The sequence below is a fragment of the Lissotriton helveticus genome, chromosome 1_1 (assembly GCF_964261635.1).
Source record: "Lissotriton helveticus chromosome 1_1, aLisHel1.1, whole genome shotgun sequence".
Lineage (NCBI taxonomy): Eukaryota > Metazoa > Chordata > Amphibia > Caudata > Salamandridae > Lissotriton > Lissotriton helveticus.
Window position 1 is genome coordinate 602,957,379 of NC_136057.1, and position 23,497 is coordinate 602,980,875.

Here is a 23,497-nt window from a genome sequence, read left to right on the forward strand (position 1 = left end):
TCCTTCACTCGTTTTCACTCGTTTTTTTCCCCTTTCTATCTTTCACCTTTCTGCACCTCTGCTCTTTTGCGACTTATTTTTGCCCATTTTCCCTTTCTCTCCCTCTGCTCCTTCTCTCGTTTTCACTCGTTTTTTTACCCTTTCTATATTTCACCTTTCTGCTCTTTTCTGCATCTCTGCTCTTTTGTGCCTTATTTCTGCCTATTTTCACTTTTTTCTTTATCCCTTCTTTCCTCCCTTTACCTTTCCCCGCCGCTGCTGCCCCCGCGGCCCCTCCCCCCCAGCACGACCGGCCCAATCCAGCTCCCCTCCCCGCTCCCGCCTCCCAGCTGTCCAGCCCTCCCCGACCCCTACTTAATGGCGGCCACTGCGGGGACAGGCGAGCAAGACCACTGACTCATTGTCAGTGAAATTGCTCTCCCACCCTCGCAGCTCCACCATTAAGTGAGGTGCCCCTGCCCCTGCACTCTTGAGTGTTGGTGTTCGAGGCCCTCCCCCACCCGCAGGTTTCCCTGTGCCTCATCCCTGGTGGTCCAGTGGACCTCTGTCTCCTTTCTTTCTTTCTGCTCCTTCACTCGTTTTTCTCCCCTTGCTATCTTTCACCTTTCTGCACCTCTGTTCTTGTGCGCCTTATTTCTGCCCATTTCCCTTTCTCTCCCTCTGCTCCTTCTCTCGTTTTCACTCGTTTTTTTACCCTTTCTATCTTTCACCTTTCTGCTCTTTTCTGCATCTCTGTTCTTTTGTACCTTATTTCTGCCTATTTTCCCTTTTTTCTTTATCCCTTCTTTCCTCCCTTTACCTTTCCCCGCCGCTGCTGCCCCCGCGGCCCCTCCCCCCCCAGCACGACCGGCCCAATCCAGCTCCCCTCCCCGCTCCCGCCTCCCAGCTGTCCAGCCCTCCCCGACCCCTACTTAATGGCGGCCACTGCGGGGACAGGCGAGCAAAAAAACGGACTCATTGTCAGTGAAATTGCTCTCCCACCCTCGCAGCTCCACCATTAAGTGAGGTGCCCCTGCCCCTGCACTCTTGAGTGTTGGTGTTCGAGGCCCTCCTCCACCCGCAGGTTTCCCTGCGCCTCATCCCTGGTGGTCCAGTGGACCTCTGTCTCCTTTCTTTCTTTCTGCTCCTTCACTCGTTTTTCTCCCCTTGCTATCTTTCACCTTTCTGCACCTCTGTTCTTGTGCGCCTTATTTCTGCCCATTTCCCTTTCTCTCCCTCTGCTCCTTCACTCGTTTTCACTCGTTTTTTCCCCCTTTCTATCTTTCACCTTTCTGCACCTCCGCTCTTTTGTGCCTTATTTTTGCCCATTTTCCCTTTCTCTCCCTCTGCTCCTTCTCTCGTTTTCACTCGTTTTTTTACCCTTTCTATCTTTCACCTTTCTGCTCTTTTCTGCATCTCTGCTCTTTTGTGCCTTATTTCTGCATATTTTCCCTTTTTTCTTTATCCCTTCTTTCCTCCCTTTACCTTTCCCCGCCGCTGCTGCCCCCGCGGCCCCTCCCCCCCCAGCACGACCGGCCCAATCCAGCTCCCCTCCCCGCTCCCGCCTCCCAGCTGTCCAGCCCTCCCCGACCCCTACTTAATGGCGGCCACTGCGGGGACAGGCGAGCAAGACCACTGACTCATTGTCAGTGAAATTGCTCTCCCACCCTCGCAGCTCCACCATTAAGTGAGGTGCCCCTGCCCCTGCACTCTTGAGTGTTGGTGTTCGAGGCCCTCCTCCACCCGCAGGTTTCCCAGCGCCTCATCCCTGGTGGTCCAGTGGACCTCTGTCTCCTTTCTTTCTTTCTGCTCCTTCACTTGTTTTTCTCCCCTTGCTATCTTTCACCTTTCTGCACCTCTGTTCTTGTGCGCCTTATTTCTGCCCATTTCCCTTTCTCTCCCTCTGCTCCTTCACTCGTTTTCACTCGTTTTTTTCCCCTTTCTATCTTTCACCTTTCTGCACCTCTGCTCTTTTGCGACTTATTTTTGCCCATTTTCCCTTTCTCTCCCTCTGCTCCTTCTCTCGTTTTCACTCGTTTTTTTACCCTTTCTATATTTCACCTTTCTGCTCTTTTCTGCATCTCTGCTCTTTTGTGCCTTATTTCTGCCTATTTTCACTTTTTTCTTTATCCCTTCTTTCCTCCCTTTACCTTTCCCCGCCGCTGCTGCCCCCGCGGCCCCTCCCCCCCAGCACGACCGGCCCAATCCAGCTCCCCTCCCCGCTCCCGCCTCCCAGCTGTCCAGCCCTCCCCGACCCCTACTTAATGGCGGCCACTGCGGGGACAGGCGAGCAAGACCACTGACTCATTGTCAGTGAAATTGCTCTCCCACCCTCGCAGCTCCACCATTAAGTGAGGTGCCCCTGCCCCTGCACTCTTGAGTGTTGGTGTTCGAGGCCCTCCTCCACCCGCAGGTTTCCCTGCGCCTCATCCCTGGTGGTCCAGTGGACCTCTGTCTCCTTTCTTTCTTTCTGCTCCTTCACTCGTTTTTCTCCCCTTGCTATCTTTCACCTTTCTGCACCTCTGTTCTTGTGCGCCTTATTTCTGCCCATTTCCCTTTCTCTCCCTCTGCTCCTTCACTCGTTTTCACTCGTTTTTTTCCCCTTTCTATCTTTCACCTTTCTGCACCTCTGCTCTTTTGTGCCTTATTTTTGCCCATTTTCCCTTTCTCTCCCTCTGCTCCTTCTCTCGTTTTCACTCGTTTTTTTACCCTTTCTATCTTTCACCTTTCTGCTCTTTTCTGCATCTCTGCTCTTTTGTGCCTTATTTCTGCCTATTTTCCCTTTTTCTTTATCCCTTCTTTCCTCCCTTTACCTTTCCCCGCCGCTGCTGCCCCCGCGGCCCCTCCCCCCCAGCACGACCGGCCCAATCCAGCTCCCCTCCCCGCTCCCGCCTCCCAGCTGTCCAGCCCTCCCCGACCCCTACTTAATGTCGGCCACTGCGGGGACAGGCGAGCAAGACCACTGACTCATTGTCAGTGAAATTGCTCTCCCACCCTCGCAGCTCCACCATTAAGTGAGGTGCCCGTGCCCCTGCACTCTTGAGTGTTGGTGTTCGAGGCCCTCCTCCACCCGCAGGTTTCCCTGCGCCTCATCCCTGGTGGTCCAGTGGACCTCTGTCTCCTTTCTTTCTTTCTGCTCCTTCACTCGTTTTTCTCCCCTTGCTATCTTTCACCATTCTGCACCTCTGTTCTTGTGCGCCTTATTTCTGCCCATTTCCCTTTCTCTCCCTCTGCTCCTTCACTCGTTTTCACTCGTTTTTTTCCCCTTTCTATCTTTCACCTTTCTGCACCTCTGCTCTTTTGTGCCTTATTTTTGCCCATTTTCCCTTTCTCTCCCTCTGCTCCTTCTCTCGTTTTCACTCGTTTTTTTTTACCCTTTCTATCTTTCACCTTTCTGCTCTTTTCTGCATCTCTGCTCTTTTGTGCCTTATTTCTGCCTATTTTCCCTTTTTTCTTTATCCCTTCTTTCCTCCCTTTACCTTTCCCCGCCGCTGCTGCCCCCGCGGCCCCTCCCCCCCCCCCAGCACGACCGGCCCAATCCAGCTCCCCTCCCCGCTCCCGCCTCCCAGCTGTCCAGCCCTCCCCGACCCCCACTTAATGGCGGCCACTGCGGGGACAGGCGAGCAAGACCACTGACTCATTGTCAGTGAAATTGCTCTCCCACCCTCGCAGCTCCACCATTAAGTGAGGTGCCCCTGCCCCTGCACTCTTGAGTGTTGGTGTTCGAGGCCCTCCTCCACCCGCAGGTTTCCCTGCGCCTCATCCCTGGTGGTCCAGTGGACCTCTGTCTCCTTTCTTTCTTTCTGCTCCTTCACTCGTTTTTCTCCCCTTGCTATCTTTCACCTTTCTGCACCTCTGTTCTTGTGCGCCTTATTTCTGCCCATTTCCCTTTCTCTCCCTCTGCTCCTTCACTCGTTTTCACTCGTTTTTTTCCCCTTTCTATCTTTCACCTTTCTGCACCTCTGCTCTTTTGTGCCTTATTTTTGCCCATTTTCCCTTTCTCTCCCTCTGCTCCTTCTCTCGTTTTCACTCGTTTTTTTACCCTTTCTATCTTTCACCTTTCTGCTCTTTTCTGCATCTCTGCTCTTTTGTGCCTTATTTCTGCCTATTTTCCCTTTTTTCTTTATCCCTTCTTTCCTCCCTTTACCTTTCCCCGCCGCTGCTGCCCCCGCGGCCCCTCCCCCCCCCCCAGCACGACCGGCCCAATCCAGCTCCCCTCCCCGCTCCCGCCTCCCAGCTGTCCAGCCCTCCCCGACCCCTACTTAATGGCGGCCACTGCGGGGACAGGCGAGCAAGACCACTGACTCATTGTCAGTGAAATTGCTCTCCCACCCTCGCAGCTCCACCATTAAGTGAGGTGCCCCTGCCCCTGCAATCTTGAGTGTTGGTGTTCGAGGCCCTCCTCCACCCGCAGGTTTCCCTGCGCCTCATCCCTGGTGGTCCAGTGGACCTCTGTCTCCTTTCTTTCTTTCTGCTCCTTCACTCGTTTTTCTCCCCTTGCTATCTTTCACCTTTCTGCACCTCTGTTCTTGTGCGCCTTATTTCTGCCCATTTCCCTTTCTCTCCCTCTGCTCCTTCACTCGTTTTCACTCGTTTTTTTCCCCTTTCTATCTTTCACCTTTCTGCACCTCTGCTCTTTTGTGCCTTATTTTTGCCCATTTTCCCTTTCTCTCCCTCTGCTCCTTCTCTCGTTTTCACTCGTTTTTTTACCCTTTCTATCTTTCACCTTTCTGCTCTTTTCTGCATCTCTGCTCTTTTGTGCCTTATTTCTGCCTATTTTCCCTTTTTTCTTTATCCCTTCTTTCCTCCCTTTACCTTTCCCCGCCGCTGCTGCCCCCGCGGCCCCTCCCCCCCCAGCACGACCGGCCCAATCCAGCTCCCCTCCCCGCTCCCGCCTCCCAGCTGTCCAGCCCTCCCCGACCCCTACTTAATGGCGGCCACTGCGGGGACAGGCGAGCAAGACCACTGACTCATTGTCAGTGAAATTGCTCTCCCACCCTCGCAGCTCCACCATTAAGTGAGGTGCCCCTGCCCCTGCACTCTTGAGTGTTGGTGTTCGAGGCCCTCCTCCACCCGCAGGTTTCCCTGCGCCTCATCCCTGGTGGTCCAGTGGACCTCTGTCTCCTTTCTTTCTTTCTGCTCCTTCACTCGTTTTTCTCCCCTTGCTATCTTTCACCTTTCTGCACCTCTGTTCTTGTGCGCCTTATTTCTGCCCATTTCCTTTTCTCTCCCTCTGCTCCTTCACTCGTTTTCACTCGTTTTTTTCCCCTTTCTATCTTTCACCTTTCTGCACCTCTGCTCTTTTGTGCCTTATTTTTGCCCATTTTCCCTTTCTCTCCCTCTGCTCCTTCTCTCGTTTTCACTCGTTTTTTTACCCTTTCTATCTTTCACCTTTCTGCTCTTTTCTGCATCTCTGCTCTTTTGTGCCTTATTTCTGCCTATTTTCCCTTTTTTCTTTATCCCTTCTTTCCTCCCTTTACCTTTCCCCGCCGCTGCTGCCCCCACGGCCCCTCCCCCCCCAGCACGACCGGCCCAATCCAGCTCCCCTCCCCGCTCCCGCCTCCCAGCTGTCCAGCCCTCCCCGACCCCTACTTAATGGCGGCCACTGCGGGGACAGGCGAGCAAGACCACTGACTCATTGTCAGTGAAATTGCTCTCCCACCCTCGCAGCTCCACCATTAAGTGAGGTGCCCCTGCCCCTGCACTCTTGAGTGTTGGTGTTCGAGGCCCTCCTCCACCCGCAGGTTTCCCTGCACCTCATCCCTGGTGGTCCAGTGGACCTCTGTCTCCTTTCTTTCTTTCTGCTCCTTCACTCGTTTTTCTCCCCTTGCTATCTTTCACCTTTCTGCACCTCTGTTCTTGTGCGCCTTATTTCTGCCCATTTCCCTTTCTCTCCCTCTGCTCCTTCACTCGTTTTCACTCGTTTTTTTCCCCTTTCTATCTTTCACCTTTCTGCACCTCTGCTCTTTTGTGCCTTATTTTTGCCCATTTTCCCTTTCTCTCCCTCTGCTCCTTCTCTCGTTTTCACTCATTTTTTTACCCTTTCTATCTTTCACCTTTCTGCTCTTTTCTGCATCTCTGCTCTTTTGTGCCTTATTTCTGCCTATTTTCCCTTTTTTCTTTATCCCTTCTTTCCTCCCTTTACCTTTCCCCGCCGCTGCTGCCCCCGCGGCCCCTCCCCCCCCCAGCACGACCGGCCCAATCCAGCTCCCCTCCCCGCTCCCGCCTCCCAGCTGTCCAGCCCTCCCCGACCCCTACTTAATGGCGGCCACTGCGGGGACAGGCGAGCAAGACCACTGACTCATTGTCAGTGAAATTGCTCTCCCACCCTCGCAGCTCCACCATTAAGTGAGGTGCCCCTGCCCCTGCACTCTTGAGTGTTGGTGTTCGAGGCCCTCCTCCACCCGCAGGTTTCCCTGTGCCTCATCCCTGGTGGTCCAGTGGACCTCTGTCTCCTTTCTTTCTTTCTGCTCCTTCACTTGTTTTTCTCCCCTTGCTATCTTTCACCTTTCTGCACCTCTGTTCTTGTGCGCCTTATTTCTGCCCATTTCCCTTTCTCTCCCTCTGCTCCTTCACTCGTTTTCACTCGTTTTTTTCCCCTTTCTATCTTTCACCTTTCTGCACCTCTGCTCTTTTGTGCCTTATTTTAGCCCATTTTCCCTTTCTCTCCCTCTGCTCCTTCTCTCGTTTTCACTCGTTTTTTTACCCTTTCTATCTTTCACCTTTCTGCTCTTTTCTGCATCTCTGCTCTTTTGTGCTTTATTTCTGCCTATTTTCCCTTTTTTCTTTATCCCTTCTTTCCTCCCTTTACCTTTCCCTGCCGCTGCTGCCCCCGCGGCCCCTCCCCCCCCAGCACGACCGGCCCAATCCAGCTCCCCTCCCCGCTCCCGCCTCCCAGCTGTCCAGCCCTCCCCGACCCCTACTTAATGGCGGCCACTGCGGGGACAGGCGAGCAAGACCACTGACTCATTGTCAGTGAAATTGCTCTCCCACCCTCGCAGCTCCACCATTAAGTGAGGTGCCCCTGCCCCTGCACTCTTGAGTGTTGGTGTTCGAGGCCCTCCCCCACCCGCAGGTTTCCCTGTGCCTCATCCCTGGTGGTCCAGTGGACCTCTGTCTCCTTTCTTTCTTTCTGCTCCTTCACTCGTTTTTCTCCCCTTGCTATCTTTCACCTTTCTGCACCTCTGTTCTTGTGCGCCTTATTTCTGCCCATTTCCCTTTCTCTCCCTCTGCTCCTTCTCTCGTTTTCACTCGTTTTTTTACCCTTTCTATCTTTCACCTTTCTGCTCTTTTCTGCATCTCTGTTCTTTTGTGCCTTTTTTCTGCCTATTTTCCCTTTTTTCTTTATCCCTTCTTTCCTCCCTTTACCTTTCCCCGCCGCTGCTGCCCCCGCGGCCCCTCCCCCCCCAGCACGACCGGCCCAATCCAGCTCCCCTCCCCGCTCCCGCCTCCCAGCTGTCCGGCCCTCCCCGACCCCTACTTAATGGCGGCCACTGCGGGGACAGGCGAGCAAAAAAACGGACTCATTGTCAGTGAAATTGCTCTCCCACCCTCGCAGCTCCACCATTAAGTGAGGTGCCCCTGCCCCTGCACTCTTGAGTGTTGGTGTTCGAGGCCCTCCTCCACCCGCAGGTTTCCCTGCGCCTCATCCCTGGTGGTCCAGTGGACCTCTGTCTCCTTTCTTTCTTTCTGCTCCTTCACTCGTTTTTCTCCCCTTGCTATCTTTCACCTTTCTGCACCTCTGTTCTTGTGCGCCTTATTTCTGCCCATTTCCCTTTCTCTCCCTCTGCTCCTTCACTCGTTTTCACTCGTTTTTTCCCCCTTTCTATCTTTCACCTTTCTGCACCTCCGCTCTTTTGTGCCTTATTTTTGCCCATTTTCCCTTTCTCTCCCTCTGCTCCTTCTCTCGTTTTCACTCGTTTTTTTACCCTTTCTATCTTTCACCTTTCTGCTCTTTTCTGCATCTCTGCTCTTTTGTGCCTTATTTCTGCATATTTTCCCTTTTTTCTTTATCCCTTCTTTCCTCCCTTTACCTTTCCCCGCCGCTGCTGCCCCCGCGGCCCCTCCCCCCCCAGCACGACCGGCCCAATCCAGCTCCCCTCCCCGCTCCCGCCTCCCAGCTGTCCAGCCCTCCCCGACCCCTACTTAATGGCGGCCACTGCGGGGACAGGCGAGCAAGACCACTGACTCATTGTCAGTGAAATTGCTCTCCCACCCTCGCAGCTCCACCATTAAGTGAGGTGCCCCTGCCCCTGCACTCTTGAGTGTTGGTGTTCGAGGCCCTCCTCCACCCGCAGGTTTCCCAGCGCCTCATCCCTGGTGGTCCAGTGGACCTCTGTCTCCTTTCTTTCTTTCTGCTCCTTCACTTGTTTTTCTCCCCTTGCTATCTTTCACCTTTCTGCACCTCTGTTCTTGTGCGCCTTATTTCTGCCCATTTCCCTTTCTCTCCCTCTGCTCCTTCACTCGTTTTCACTCGTTTTTTTCCCCTTTCTATCTTTCACCTTTCTGCACCTCTGCTCTTTTGCGACTTATTTTTGCCCATTTTCCCTTTCTCTCCCTCTGCTCCTTCTCTCGTTTTCACTCGTTTTTTTACCCTTTCTATATTTCACCTTTCTGCTCTTTTCTGCATCTCTGCTCTTTTGTGCCTTATTTCTGCCTATTTTCACTTTTTTCTTTATCCCTTCTTTCCTCCCTTTACCTTTCCCCGCCGCTGCTGCCCCCGCGGCCCCTCCCCCCCAGCACGACCGGCCCAATCCAGCTCCCCTCCCCGCTCCCGCCTCCCAGCTGTCCAGCCCTCCCCGACCCCTACTTAATGGCGGCCACTGCGGGGACAGGCGAGCAAGACCACTGACTCATTGTCAGTGAAATTGCTCTCCCACCCTCGCAGCTCCACCATTAAGTGAGGTGCCCCTGCCCCTGCACTCTTGAGTGTTGGTGTTCGAGGCCCTCCTCCACCCGCAGGTTTCCCTGCGCCTCATCCCTGGTGGTCCAGTGGACCTCTGTCTCCTTTCTTTCTTTCTGCTCCTTCACTCGTTTTTCTCCCCTTGCTATCTTTCACCTTTCTGCACCTCTGTTCTTGTGCGCCTTATTTCTGCCCATTTCCCTTTCTCTCCCTCTGCTCCTTCACTCGTTTTCACTCGTTTTTTTCCCCTTTCTATCTTTCACCTTTCTGCACCTCTGCTCTTTTGTGCCTTATTTTTGCCCATTTTCCCTTTCTCTCCCTCTGCTCCTTCTCTCGTTTTCACTCGTTTTTTTACCCTTTCTATCTTTCACCTTTCTGCTCTTTTCTGCATCTCTGCTCTTTTGTGCCTTATTTCTGCCTATTTTCCCTTTTTCTTTATCCCTTCTTTCCTCCCTTTACCTTTCCCCGCCGCTGCTGCCCCCGCGGCCCCTCCCCCCCAGCACGACCGGCCCAATCCAGCTCCCCTCCCCGCTCCCGCCTCCCAGCTGTCCAGCCCTCCCCGACCCCTACTTAATGTCGGCCACTGCGGGGACAGGCGAGCAAGACCACTGACTCATTGTCAGTGAAATTGCTCTCCCACCCTCGCAGCTCCACCATTAAGTGAGGTGCCCGTGCCCCTGCACTCTTGAGTGTTGGTGTTCGAGGCCCTCCTCCACCCGCAGGTTTCCCTGCGCCTCATCCCTGGTGGTCCAGTGGACCTCTGTCTCCTTTCTTTCTTTCTGCTCCTTCACTCGTTTTTCTCCCCTTGCTATCTTTCACCTTTCTGCACCTCTGTTCTTGTGCGCCTTATTTCTGCCCATTTCCCTTTCTCTCCCTCTGCTCCTTCACTCGTTTTCACTCGTTTTTTTCCCCTTTCTATCTTTCACCTTTCTGCACCTCTGCTCTTTTGTGCCTTATTTTTGCCCATTTTCCCTTTCTCTCCCTCTGCTCCTTCTCTCGTTTTCACTCGTTTTTTTTTACCCTTTCTATCTTTCACCTTTCTGCTCTTTTCTGCATCTCTGCTCTTTTGTGCCTTATTTCTGCCTATTTTCCCTTTTTTCTTTATCCCTTCTTTCCTCCCTTTACCTTTCCCCGCCGCTGCTGCCCCCGCGGCCCCTCCCCCCCCCCAGCACGACCGGCCCAATCCAGCTCCCCTCCCCGCTCCCGCCTCCCAGCTGTCCAGCCCTCCCCGACCCCCACTTAATGGCGGCCACTGCGGGGACAGGCGAGCAAGACCACTGACTCATTGTCAGTGAAATTGCTCTCCCACCCTCGCAGCTCCACCATTAAGTGAGGTGCCCCTGCCCCTGCACTCTTGAGTGTTGGTGTTCGAGGCCCTCCTCCACCCGCAGGTTTCCCTGCGCCTCATCCCTGGTGGTCCAGTGGACCTCTGTCTCCTTTCTTTCTATCTGCTCCTTCACTCGTTTTTCTCCCCTTGCTATCTTTCACCTTTCTGCACCTCTGTTCTTGTGCGCCTTATTTCTGCCCATTTCCCTTTCTCTCCCTCTGCTCCTTCACTCGTTTTCACTCGCTTTTTCCCCCTTTCTATCTTTCACCTTTCTGCACCTCTGCTCTTTTGTGCCTTATTTTTGCCCATTTTCCCTTTCTCTCCCTCTGCTCCTTCTCTCGTTTTCACTCGTTTTTTTACCCTTTCTATCTTTCACCTTTCTGCTCTTTTCTGCATCTCTGCTCTTTTGTGCCTTATTTCTGCCTATTTTCCCTTTTTTCTTTATCCCTTCTTTCCTCCCTTTACCTTTCCCCGCCGCTGCTGCCCCCGCGGCCCCTCCCCCCCAGCACGACCGGCCCAATCCAGCTCCCCTCCCCGCTCCCGCCTCCTAGCTGTCCAGCCCTCCCCGACCCCTACTTAATGGCGGCCACTGCGGGGACAGGCGAGCAAGACCACTGACTCATTGTCAGTGAAATTGCTCTCCCACCCTCGCAGCTCCACCATTAAGTGAGGTGCCCCTGCCCCTGCACTCTTGAGTGTTGGTGTTCGAGGCCCTCCTCCACCCGCAGGTTTCCCTGCGCCTCATCCCTGGTGGTCCAGTGGACCTCTGTCTCCTTTCTTTCTTTCTGCTCCTTCACTCGTTTTTCTCCCCTTGCTATCTTTCACCTTTCTGCACCTCTGTTCTTGTGCGCCTTATTTCTGACCATTTCCCTTTCTCTCCCTCTGCTCCTTCACTCGTTTTCACTAGTTTTTTCCCCTTTCTATCTTTCACCTTTCTGCACCTCTGCTCTTTTGTGCCTTATTTTTGCCCATTTTCCCTTTCTCTCCCTCTGCTCCTTCTCTCGTTTTCACTCGTTTTTTTACCCTTTCTATCTTTCACCTTTCTGCTCTTTTCTGCATCTCTGCTCTTTTGTGCCTTATTTCTGCCTATTTTCCCTTTTTTCTTTATCCCTTCTTTCCTCCCTTTACCTTTCCCCGCCGCTGCTGCCCCCGCGGCCCCTCCCCCCCAGCACGACCGGCCCAATCCAGCTCCCCTCCCCGCTCCCGCCTCCCAGCTGTCCAGCCCTCCCCGACCCCTACTTAATGGCGGCCACTGCGGGGACAGGCGAGCAAGACCACTGACTCATTGTCAATGAAATTGCTCTCCCACCCTCGCAGCTCCACCATTAAGTGAGGTGCCCCTGCCCCTGCACTCTTGAGTGTTGGTGTTCGAGGCCCTCCTCCACCCGCAGGTTTCCCTGCGCCTCATCCCTGGTGGTCCAGTGGACCTCTGTCTCCTTTCTTTCTTTCTGCTCCTTCACTCGTTTTTCTCCCCTTGCTATCTTTCACCTTTCTGCACCTCTGTTCTTGTGCGCCTTATTTCTGCCCATTTCCCTTTCTCTCCCTCTGCTCCTTCACTCGTTTTCACTCGTTTTTTTCCCCTTTCTATCTTTCACCTTTCTGCACCTCTGCTCTTTTGTGCCTTATTTTTGCCCATTTTCCCTTTCTCTCCCTCTGCTCCTTCTCTCGTTTTCACTCGTTTTTTTACCCTTTCTATCTTTCACCTTTCTGCTCTTTTCTGCATCTCTGCTCTTTTGTGCCTTATTTCTGCCTATTTTCCCTTTTTTCTTTATCCCTTCTTTCCTCCCTTTACCTTTCCCCGCCGCTGCTGCCCCCGCGGCCCCTCCCCCCCAGCACGACCGGCCCAATTCAGCTCCCCTCCCCGCTCCCGCCTCCCAGCTGTCCAGCCCTCCCCGACCCCTACTTAATGGCGGCCACTGCGGGGACAGGCGAGCAAGACCACTGACTCATTGTCAGTGAAATTGCTCTCCCACCCTCGCAGCTCCACCATTAAGTGAGGTGCCCCTGCCCCTGCACTCTTGAGTGTTGGTGTTCGAGGCCCTCCTCCACCCGCAGGTTTCCCTGCGCCTCATCCCTGGTGGTCCAGTGGACCTCTGTCTCCTTTCTTTCTTTCTGCTCCTTCACTCGTTTTTCTCCCCTTGCTATCTTTCACCTTTCTGCACCTCTGTTCTTGTGCGCCTTATTTCTGCCCATTTCCCTTTCTCTCCCTCTGCTCCTTCACACGTTTTCACTCGTTTTTTTCCCCTTTCTATCTTTCACCTTTCTGCACCTCTGCTCTTTTGTGCCTTATTTTTGCCCATTTTCCCTTTCTCTCCCTCTGCTCCTTCTCTCGTTTTCACTCGTTTTTTTACCCTTTCTATCTTTCACCTTTCTGCTCTTTTCTGCATCTCTGATCTTTTGTGCCTTATTTCTGCCTATTTTCCCTTTTTCTTTATCCCTTCTTTCCTCCCTTTACCTTTCCCCGCCGCTGCTGCCCCCGCGGCCCCTCCCCCCCCAGCACGACCGGCCCAATCCAGCTCCCCTCCCCGCTCCCGCCTCCCAGCTGTCCAGCCCTCCCCGACCCCTACTTAATGGCGGCCACTGCGGGGACAGGCGAGCAAGACCAATGACTCATTGTCAGTGAAATTGCTCTCCCACCCTCGCAGCTCCACCATTAAGTGAGGTGCCCCTGCCCCTGCACTCTTGAGTGTTGGTGTTCGAGGCCCTCCTCCACCCGCAGGTTTCCCTGCGCCTCATCCCTGGTGGTCCAGTGGACCTCTGTCTCCTTTCTTTCTTTCTGCTCCTTCACTCGTTTTTCTCCCCTTGCTATCTTTCACCTTTCTGCACCTCTGTTCTTGTGCGCCTTATTTCTGCCCTATTTCCCTTTCTCTCCCTCTGCTCCTTCACTCGTTTTCACTCGTTTTTTTCCCCTTTCTATCTTTCACCTTTCTGCACCTCTGCTCTTTTGTGCCTTATTTTTGCCCATTTTCCCTTTCTCTCCCTCTGCTCCTTCTCTCGTTTTCACTCGTTTTTTTTTACCCTTTCTATCTTTCACCTTTCTGCTCTTTTCTGCATCTCTGCTCTTTTGTGCCTTATTTCTGCCTATTTTCCCTTTTTTCTTTATCCCTTCTTTCCTCCCTTTACCTTTCCCCGCCGCTGCTGCCCCCGCGGCCCCTCCCCCCCCCAGCACGACCGGCCCAATCCAGCTCCCCTCCCCGCTCCCGCCTCCCAGCTGTCCAGCCCTCCCCGACCCCTACTTAATGGCGGCCACTGCGGGGACAGGCGAGCAAGACCACTGACTCATTGTCAGTGAAATTGCTCTCCCACCCTCGCAGCTCCACCATTAAGTGAGGTGCCCCTGCCCCTGCACTCTTGAGTGTTGGTGTTCGAGGCCCTCCTCCACCCGCAGGTTTCCCTGCACCTCATCCCTGGTGGTCCAGTGGACCTCTGTCTCCTTTCTTTCTTTCTGCTCTTTCACTCATTTTTCTCCCCGTGCTATCTTTCACCTTTCTGCACCTCTGTTCTTGTGCGCCTTATTTCTGCCCATTTCCCTTTCTCTCCCTCTGCTCCTTCACTCGTTTTCACTCGTTTTTTTCCCCTTTCTATCTTTCACCTTTCTGCACCTCTGCTCGTTTGTGCCTTATTTTAGCCCATTTTCCCTTTCTCTCCCTCTGCTCCTTCTCTCGTTTTCACTCGTTTTTTACCCTTTCTATCTTTCACCTTTCTGCTCTTTTCTGCATCTCTGCTCTTTTGTGCCTTATTTCTGCCTATATTCCCTTTTTTCTTTATCCCTTCTTTCCTCCCTTTACCTTTCCCCGCCGCTGCTGCCCCCGCGGCCCCTCCCCCCCCAGCACGACCGGCCCAATCCAGCTCCCCTCCCCGCTCCCGCCTCCCAGCTGTCCAGCCCTCCCCGACCCCTACTTAATGGCGGCCACTGAGGGGACAGGCGAGCAAGACCACTGACTCATTGTCAGTGAAATTGCTCTCCCACCCTCGCAGCTCCACCATTAAGTGAGGTGCCCCTGCCCCTGCACTCTTGAGTGTTGGTGTTCGAGGCCCTCCTCCACCCGCAGGTTTCCCTGCGCCTCATCCCTGGTGGTCCAGTGGACCTCTGTCTCCTTTCTTTCTTTCTGCTCCTTCACTCGTTTTTCTCCCATTGCTATCTTTCACCTTTCTGCACCTCTGTTCTTGTGCGCCTTATTTCTGCCCATTTCCCTTTCTCTCCCTCTGCTCCTTCACTCGTTTTCACTCGTTTTTTTCCCCTTTCTATCTTTCACCTTTCTGCACCTCTGCTCTTTTGTGCCTTATTTTTGCCCATTTTCCGTTTCTCTCCCTCTGCTCCTTCTCTCGTTTTCACTCGTTTTTTTTACCCTTTCTATCTTTCACCTTTCTGCTCTTTTCTGCATCTCTGCTCTTTTGTGCCTTATTTCTGCCTATTTTCCCTTTTTTCTTTATCCCTTCTTTCCTCCCTTTACCTTTTCCCGCCGCTGCTGCCCCCGCGGCCCCTTCCCCCCCCAGCACGACCGGCCCAATCCAGCTCCCCTCCCCGCTCCAGCCTCCCAGCTGTCCAGCCCTCCCCGACCCCTACTTAATGGCGGCCACTGCGGGGACAGGCGAGCAAGACCACTGACTCATTGTCAGTGAAATTGCTCTCCCACCCTCGCAGCTCCACCATTAAGTGAGGTGCCCCTGCCCCTGCACTCTTGAGTGTTGGTGTTCGAGGCCCTCCTCCACCCGCAGGTTTCCCTGCGCCTCATCCCTGGTGGTCCAGTGGACCTCTGTCTCCTTTCTTTCTTTCTGCTCCTTCACTCATTTTTCTCCCCTTGCTATCTTTCACCTTTCTGCACCTCTGTTCTTGTGCGCCTTATTTCTGCCCATTTCCCTTTCTCTCCCTCTGCTCCTTCACTCGTTTTCACTCGTTTTTTTCCCCTTTCTATCTTTCACCTTTCTGCACCTCTGCTCTTTTGTGCCTTATTTTTGCCCATTTTCCCTTTCTCTTCCTCTGCTCCTTCTCTCGTTTTCACTCGTTTTTTTACCCTTTCTATCTTTCACCTTTCTGCTCTTTTCTGCATCTCTGCTCTTTTGTGCCTTATTTCTGCCTATTTTCCCTTTTTTCTTTATCCCTTCTTTCCTCCCTTTACCTTTCCCCGCCGCTGCTGCCCCCGCGGCCCCTCCCCCCAGCACGACCGGCCCAATCCAGCTCCCCTCCCCGCTCCCGCCTCCCAGCTGTCCAGCCCTCCCCGACCCCTACTTAATGGCGGCCACTGCGGGGACAGGCGAGCAAGACCACTGACTCATTGTCAGTGAAATTGCTCTCCCACCCTCGCAGCTCCACCATTAAGTGAGGTGCCCCTGCCCCTGCACTCTTGAGTGTTGGTGTTTGAGGCCCTCCTCCACCCGCAGGTTTCCCTGCGCCTCATCCCTGGTGGGCCAGTGGACCTCTGTCTCCTTTCTTTCTTTCTGCTCCTTCACTCGTTTTTCTCCCCTTGCTATCTTTCACCTTTCTGCACCTCTGTTCTTGTGCGCCTTATTTCTGACCATTTCCCTTTCTCTCCCTCTGCTCCTTCACTCGTTTTCACTCGTTTTTTTCCCCTTTCTATCTTTCACCTTTCTGCACCTCTGCTCTTTTGTGCCTTATTTTTGCCCATTTTCCCTTTCTCTCCCTCTGCTCCTTCTCTCGTTTTCACTCGTTTTTTTTTACCCTTTCTATCTTTCACCTTTCTGCTCTTTTCTGCATCTCTGCTCTTTTGTGCCTTATTTCTGCCTATTTTCCCTTTTTTCTTTATCCCTTCTTTCCTCCCTTTACCTTTCCCCGCCGCTGCTGCCCCCGCGGCCCCTCCCCCCCCAGCACGACCGGCCCAATCCAGCTCCCCTCTCCGCTCCCGCCTCCCAGCTGTCCAGCCCTCCCCGACCCCTACTTAATGGCGGCCACTGCGGGGACAGGCGAGCAAGACCACTGACTCATTGTCAGTGAAATTGCTCTCCCACCCTCGCAGCTCCACCATTAAGTGAGGTGCCCCTGCCCCTGCACTCTTGAGTGTTGGTGTTCGAGGCCCTCCTCCACCCGCAGGTTTCCCTGCGCCTCATCCCTGGTGGTCCAGTTGACCTCTGTCTCCTTTCTTTCTTTCTGCTCCTTCACTCGTTTTTCTCCCCTTGCTATCTTTCACCTTTCTGCACCTCTGTTCTTGTGCGCCTTATTTCTGCCCATTTCCCTTTCTCTCCCTCTGCTCCTTCACTCGTTTTCACTCGTTTTTTCCCCCTTTCTATCTTTCACCTTTCTGCACCTCTGCTCTTTTGTGCCTTATTTTTGCCCATTTTCCCTTTCTCTCCCTCTGCTCCTTCTCTCGTTTTCACTCGTTTTTTTACCCTTTCTATCTTTCACCTTTCTGCATCTCTGCTCTTTTGTGCCTTATTTCTGCCTATTTTCCCTTTTTTCTTTATCCCTTCTTTCCTCCCTTTACCTTTCCCCGCCGCTGCTGCCCCCGCGGCCCCTCCCCCCCAGCACGACCGGCCCAATCCAGCTCCCCTCCCCGCTCCCGCCTCCCAGCTGTCCAGCCCTCCCCGACCCCTACTTAATGGCGGCCACTGCGGGGACTGGCGAGCAAGACCACTGACTCATTGTCAGTGAAATTGCTCTCCCACCCTCGCAGCTCCACCATTAAGTGAGGTGCCCCTGCCCCTGCACTCTTGAGTGTTGGTGTTGGAGGCCCTCCTCCACCCGCAGGTTTCCCTGCGCCTCATCCCTGGTGGTCCAGTGGACCTCTGTCTCCTTTCTTTCTTTCTGCTCCTTCACTCGTTTTTCTCCCCTTGCTATCTTTCACCTTTCTGCACCTCTGTTCTTGTGCGCCTTATTTCTGCCCATTTCCCTTTCTCTCCCTCTGCTCCTTCACTCGTTTTCACTCGTTTATTTCCCCTTTCTATCTTTCACCTTTCTGCACCTCTGCTCTTTTGTGCCTTATTTTTGCCCATTTTCCCTTTCTCTCCCTCTGCTCCTTCTCTCGTTTTCACTCGTTTTTTTACCCTTTCTATCTTTCACCTTTCTGCTCTTTTCTGCATCTCTGCTCTTTTGTGCCTTATTTCTGCCTATTTTCCCTTTTTTCTTTATCCCTTCTTTCCTCCCTTTACCTTTCCCCGCCGCTGCTGCCCCCGCGGCCCCTCCCCCCCCAGCACGACCGGCCCAATCCAGCTCCCCTCCCCGCTCCCGCCTCCCAGCTGTCCAGCCTTCCCCGACCCCTACTTAATGGCGGCCACTGCGGGGACAGGCGAGCAAGACCACTGACTCATTGTCAGTGAAATTGCTCTCCCACCCTCGCAGCTCCACCATTAAGTGAGGTGCCCCTGCCCCTGCACTCTTGAGTGTTGGTGTTCGAGGCCCTCCTCCACCCGCAGGTTTCCCTGCGCCTCATCCCTGGTGGTCCAGTGGACCTCTGTCTCCTTTCTTTCCTTCTGCTCCTTCACTCGTTTTTCTCCCCTTGCTATCTTTCACCTTTCTGCACTTCTGTTCTTGTGCGCCTTATTTCTGCCCATTTCCCTTTCTCTCCCTCTGCTCCTTCACTCGTTTTCACTCGTTTTTTCCCCCTTTCTATCTTTCACCTTTCTGCACCTCTGCTCTTTTGTGCCTTATTTTTGCCCATTTTCCTTTTCTCTCCCTCTGCTCCTTCTCTCGTTTTCACTCGTTTTTTTACCCTTTCTATCTTTCACCTTTCTGCATCTCTGCTCTTTTGTGCCTTATTTCTGCCTATTTTCCCTTTTTTCTTTATCCCTTCTTTCCTCCCTTTACCTTTCCCCGCCGCTGCTGCCCCCTCGGCCCCTCCCCCCCCAGCACGACCGGCCCAATCCAGCTCCCCTCCCCGCTCCCGCCTCCCAGCTGTCCAGCCCTCCCCGACCCCTACTTAATGGCGGCCACTGCGGGGACTGGCGAGCAAGACCACTGACTCATTGTCAGTGAAATTGCTCTCCCACCCTCGCAGCTCCACCATTAAGTGAGGTGCCCCTGCCCCTGCACTCTTGAGTGTTGGTGTTCGAGGCCCTCCTCCACCCGCAGGTTTCCCTGCGCCTCATCCCTGGTGGTCCAGTGGACCTCTGTCTCCTTCCTTTCTTTCTGCTCCTTCACTCGTTTTTCTCCCCTTGCTATCTTTCACCTTTCTGCACCTCTGTTCTTGTGCGCCTTATTTCTGCCCATTTCCCTTTCTCTCCCTCTGCTCCTTCACTCGTTTTCACTCGTTTATTTCCCCTTTCTATCTTTCACCTTTCTGCACCTCTGCTCTTTTGTGCCTTATTTTTGCCCATTTTCCCTTTCTCTCCCTCTGCTCCTTCTCTCGTTTTCACTCGTTTTTTTACCCTTTCTATCTTTCACCTTTCTGCTCTTTTCTGCATCTCTGCTCTTTTGTGCCTTATTTCTGCCTATTTTCCCTTTTTTCTTTATCCCTTCTTTCCTCCCTTTACCTTTCCCCGCCGCTGCTGCCCCCGCGGCCCCTCCCCCCCCCAGCACGACCGGCCCAATCCAGCTCCCCTCCCCGCTCCCGCCTCCCAGCTGTCCATCCCTCCCCGACCCCTACTTAATGGCGGCCACTGCGGGGACAGGCGAGCAAGACCACTGACTCATTGTCAGTGAAATTGCTCTCCCACCCTTGCAGCTCCACCATTAAGTGAGGTGCCCCTGCCCCTGCACTCTTGAGTGTTGGTGTTCAAGGCCCTCCTCCACCCGCAGGTTTCCCTGCGCCTCATCCCTGGTGGTCCAGTGGACCTCTGTCTCATTTCTTTCTTTCTGCTCCTTCACTCGTTTTTCTCCCCTTGCTATCTTTCACCTTTCTGCACATCTGTTCTTGTGCGCCTTATTTCTGCCCATTTCCCTTTCTCTCCCTCTGCTCCTTCACTCGTTTTCACTCGTTTTTTCTCCTTTCTATCTTTCACCTTTCTGCACCTCTGCTCTTTTGTGCCTTATTTTTGCCCATTTTCCCTTTCTCTCCCTCTGCTCCTTCTCTCGTTTTCACTCGTTTTTTTACCCTTTCTATCTTTCACCTTTCTTCTCTTTTCTGCATCTCTGCTCTTTTGTGCCTTATTTCTGCCTATTTTCCCTTTTTTCTTTATCCCTTCTTTCCTCCCTTTACCTTTCCCCGCCGCTGCTGCCCCCGCGGCCCCTCCCCCCCAGCACGACCGGCCCAATCCAGCTCCCCTCCCCGCTCCCGCCTCCCAGCTGTCCAGCCCTCCCCGACCCCTACTTAATGGCGGCCACTGCGGGGACAGGCGAGCAAGACCACTGACTCATTGCCAGTGAAATTGCTCTCCCACCCTCGCAGCTCCACCATTAAGTGAGGTGCCCCTGCCCCTGCACTCTTGAGTGTTGGTGTTCGAGGCCCTCCTCCACCCGCAGGTTTCCCTGCACCTCATCCCTGGTGGTCCAGTGGACCTCTGTCTCCTTTCTTTCTTTCTGCTCCTTCACTCGTTTTTCTCCCCTTGCTATCTTTCACCTTTCTGCACCTCTGTTCTTGTGCGCCTTATTTCTAAGGGTGGGCGTCCGAATCGGCTACGCCCACGGAGTAGGCGTAGTGTTGCCTTCTACGCATTTTGTGTATACAGCGTAGCCGGCAACACTACGCCCACTCCGTGAGCGTAGCCGAGTCGGCCGCCACCCGCCTCCCTCCCGCCCTCCACTAGATACTTTATTTAAGCATTTGCACGGATAAAAACAACTTAAAAGCACTTACCTTGTCCGGGGCTCGTCCGGGTCTTCATCTTTGAATAGCGTCCTTTGCCTGGATACCAATGCGCATGCGCGGGCGGCCGCGCATGCGCATTTCTCGGGAGAAATGCGCATGCGCGGCCGCCCGCGCATGCGCATTGGTATCCAGGCAAAGGACGCTATTCAAAGATGAAGACCCGGACGAGCCCCAGACAAGGTAAGTGCTTTTAAGTTGTTTTTATCCGTGCAAATGCTTAAATAAAGTATGTAGGGGAGAGCGGGAGGGAGGTGCGTAGTGGGGCTACGCGGAGTGCGGGAGTGGGCGTAGCTTCTCGCCCTCTCCGCGTATCTCCGCGGAGCCCCACTACGTCCCACTACGCCCAGGGTTACTTATTTCTGCCCATTTCCCTTTCTCTCCCTCTGCTCCTTCACTCGTTTTCACTAGTTTTTTCCCCCTTTCTATCTTTCACCTTCCTGCACCTCTGCTCTTTTGTGCCTTATTTTTGCCCATTTTCCCTTTCTCTCCCTCTGCTCCTTCTCTCGTTTTCACTCGTTTTTTACCCTTTCTATCTTTCACCTTTCTGCTCTTTTCTGCATCTCTGCTCTTTTGTGCCTTATTTCTGCCTATTTTCCCTTTTTTCTTTATCCCTTCTTTCCTCCCTTTACCTTTCCCCGCCGCTGCTGCCCCCGCGGCCCCTCCGCCCCAGCACGACCGGCCCAATCCAGCTCCCCTCCCCGCTCCCGCCTCCCAGCTGTCCGGGCCTCCCCGACCCCTACTTAATGGCGGCCACTGCGGGGACAGGCGAGCAAGACCACTGACTCATTGTCAGTGAAATTGCTCTCCCACCCTTGCAGCTCCACCATTAAGTGAGGTGCCCCTGCCCCTGCACTCTTGAGTGTTGGTGTTCAAGGCCCTCCTCCACCCGCAGGTTTCCCTGCGCCTCATCCCTGGTGGTCCAGTGGACCTCTGTCTCATTTCTTTCTTTCTGCTCCTTCACTCGTTTTTCTCCCCTTGCTATCTTTCACCTTTCTGCACATCTGTTCTTGTGCGCCTTATTTCTGCCCATTTCCCTTTCTCTCCCTCTGCTCCTTCACTCGTTTTCACTCGTTTATTTCCCCTTTCTATCTTTCACCTTTCTGCACCTCTGCTCTTTTGTGCCTTATTTTTGCCCATTTTCCCTTTCTCTCCCTCTGCTCCTTCTCTCGTTTTCACTCGTTTTTTTACCCTTTCTATCTTTCACCTTTCTGCTCTTTTCTGCATCTCTGCTCTTTTGTGCCTTATTTCTGCCTATTTTCCCTTTTTTCTTTATCCCTTCTTTCCTCCCTTTACCTTTCCCCGCCGCTGCTGCCCCCGCGGCCCCTCCCCCCCCCAGCACGACCGGCCCAATCCAGCTCCCCTCCCCGCTCCCGCCTCCCAGCTGTCCATCCCTCCCCGACCCCTACTTAATGGCGGCCACTGCGGGGACAGGCGAGCAAGACCACTGACTCATTGTCAGTGAAATTGCTCTCCCACCCTTGCAGCTCCACCATTAAGTGAGGTGCCCCTGCCCCTGCACTCTTGAGTGTTGGTGTTCAAGGCCCTCCTCCACCCGCAGGTTTCCCTGCGCCTCATCCCTGGTGGTCCAGTGGACCTCTGTCTCATTTCTTTCTTTCTGCTCCTTCACTCGTTTTTCTCCCCTTGCTATCTTTCACCTTTCTGCACATCTGTTCTTGTGCGCCTTATTTCTGCCCATTTCCCTTTCTCTCCCTCTGCTCCTTCACTCGTTTTCACTCGTTTTTTCTCCTTTCTATCTTTCACCTTTCTGCACCTCTGCTCTTTTGTGCCTTATTTTTGCCCATTTTCCCTTTCTCTCCCTCTGCTCCTTCTCTCGTTTTCACTCGTTTTTTTACCCTTTCTATCTTTCACCTTTCTTCTCTTTTCTGCATCTCTGCTCTTTTGTGCCTTATTTCTGCCTATTTTCCCTTTTTTCTTTATCCCTTCTTTCCTCCCTTTACCTTTCCCCGCCGCTGCTGCCCCCGCGGCCCCTCCCCCCCAGCACGACCGGCCCAATCCAGCTCCCCTCCCCGCTCCCGCCTCCCAGCTGTCCAGCCCTCCCCGACCCCTACTTAATGGCGGCCACTGCGGGGACAGGCGAGCAAGACCACTGACTCATTGCCAGTGAAATTGCTCTCCCACCCTCGCAGCTCCACCATTAAGTGAGGTGCCCCTGCCCCTGCACTCTTGAGTGTTGGTGTTCGAGGCCCTCCTCCACCCGCAGGTTTCCCTGCACCTCATCCCTGGTGGTCCAGTGGACCTCTGTCTCCTTTCTTTCTTTCTGCTCCTTCACTCGTTTTTCTCCCCTTGCTATCTTTCACCTTTCTGCACCTCTGTTCTTGTGCGCCTTATTTCTAAGGGTGGGCGTCCGAATCGGCTACGCCCACGGAGTAGGCGTAGTGTTGCCTTCTACGCATTTTGTGTATACAGCGTAGCCGGCAACACTACGCCCACTCCGTGAGCGTAGCCGAGTCGGCCGCCACCCGCCTCCCTCCCGCCCTCCACTAGATACTTTATTTAAGCATTTGCACGGATAAAAACAACTTAAAAGCACTTACCTTGTCCGGGGCTCGTCCGGGTCTTCATCTTTGAATAGCGTCCTTTGCCTGGATACCAATGCGCATGCGCGGGCGGCCGCGCATGCGCATTTCTCGGGAGAAATGCGCATGCGCGGCCGCCCGCGCATGCGCATTGGTATCCAGGCAAAGGACGCTATTCAAAGATGAAGACCCGGACGAGCCCCAGACAAGGTAAGTGCTTTTAAGTTGTTTTTATCCGTGCAAATGCTTAAATAAAGTATGTAGGGGAGAGCGGGAGGGAGGTGCGTAGTGGGGCTACGCGGAGTGCGGGAGTGGGCGTAGCTTCTCGCCCTCTCCGCGTATCTCCGCGGAGCCCCACTACGTCCCACTACGCCCAGGGTTACTTATTTCTGCCCATTTCCCTTTCTCTCCCTCTGCTCCTTCACTCGTTTTCACTAGTTTTTTCCCCCTTTCTATCTTTCACCTTCCTGCACCTCTGCTCTTTTGTGCCTTATTTTTGCCCATTTTCCCTTTCTCTCCCTCTGCTCCTTCTCTCGTTTTCACTCGTTTTTTACCCTTTCTATCTTTCACCTTTCTGCTCTTTTCTGCATCTCTGCTCTTTTGTGCCTTATTTCTGCCTATTTTCCCTTTTTTCTTTATCCCTTCTTTCCTCCCTTTACCTTTCCCCGCCGCTGCTGCCCCCGCGGCCCCTCCGCCCCAGCACGACCGGCCCAATCCAGCTCCCCTCCCCGCTCCCGCCTCCCAGCTGTCCGGGCCTCCCCGACCCCTACTTAATGGCGGCCACTGCAGGGACAGGCGAGCAAGACCACTGACTCATTGTCAGTGAAATTGCTCTCCCACCCTCGCAGCTCCACCATTAAGTGAGGTGCCCCTGCCCCTGCACTCTTGAGTGTTGGTGTTCGAGGCCCTCCTCCACCCGCAGGTTTCCCTGCGCCTCATCCCTGGTGGTCCAGTGGACCTCTGTCTCCTTTCTTTCTTTCTGCTCCTTCACTCGTTTTTCTCCCCTTGCTATCTTTCACCTTTCTGCACCTCTGTTCTTGTGCGCCTTATTTCT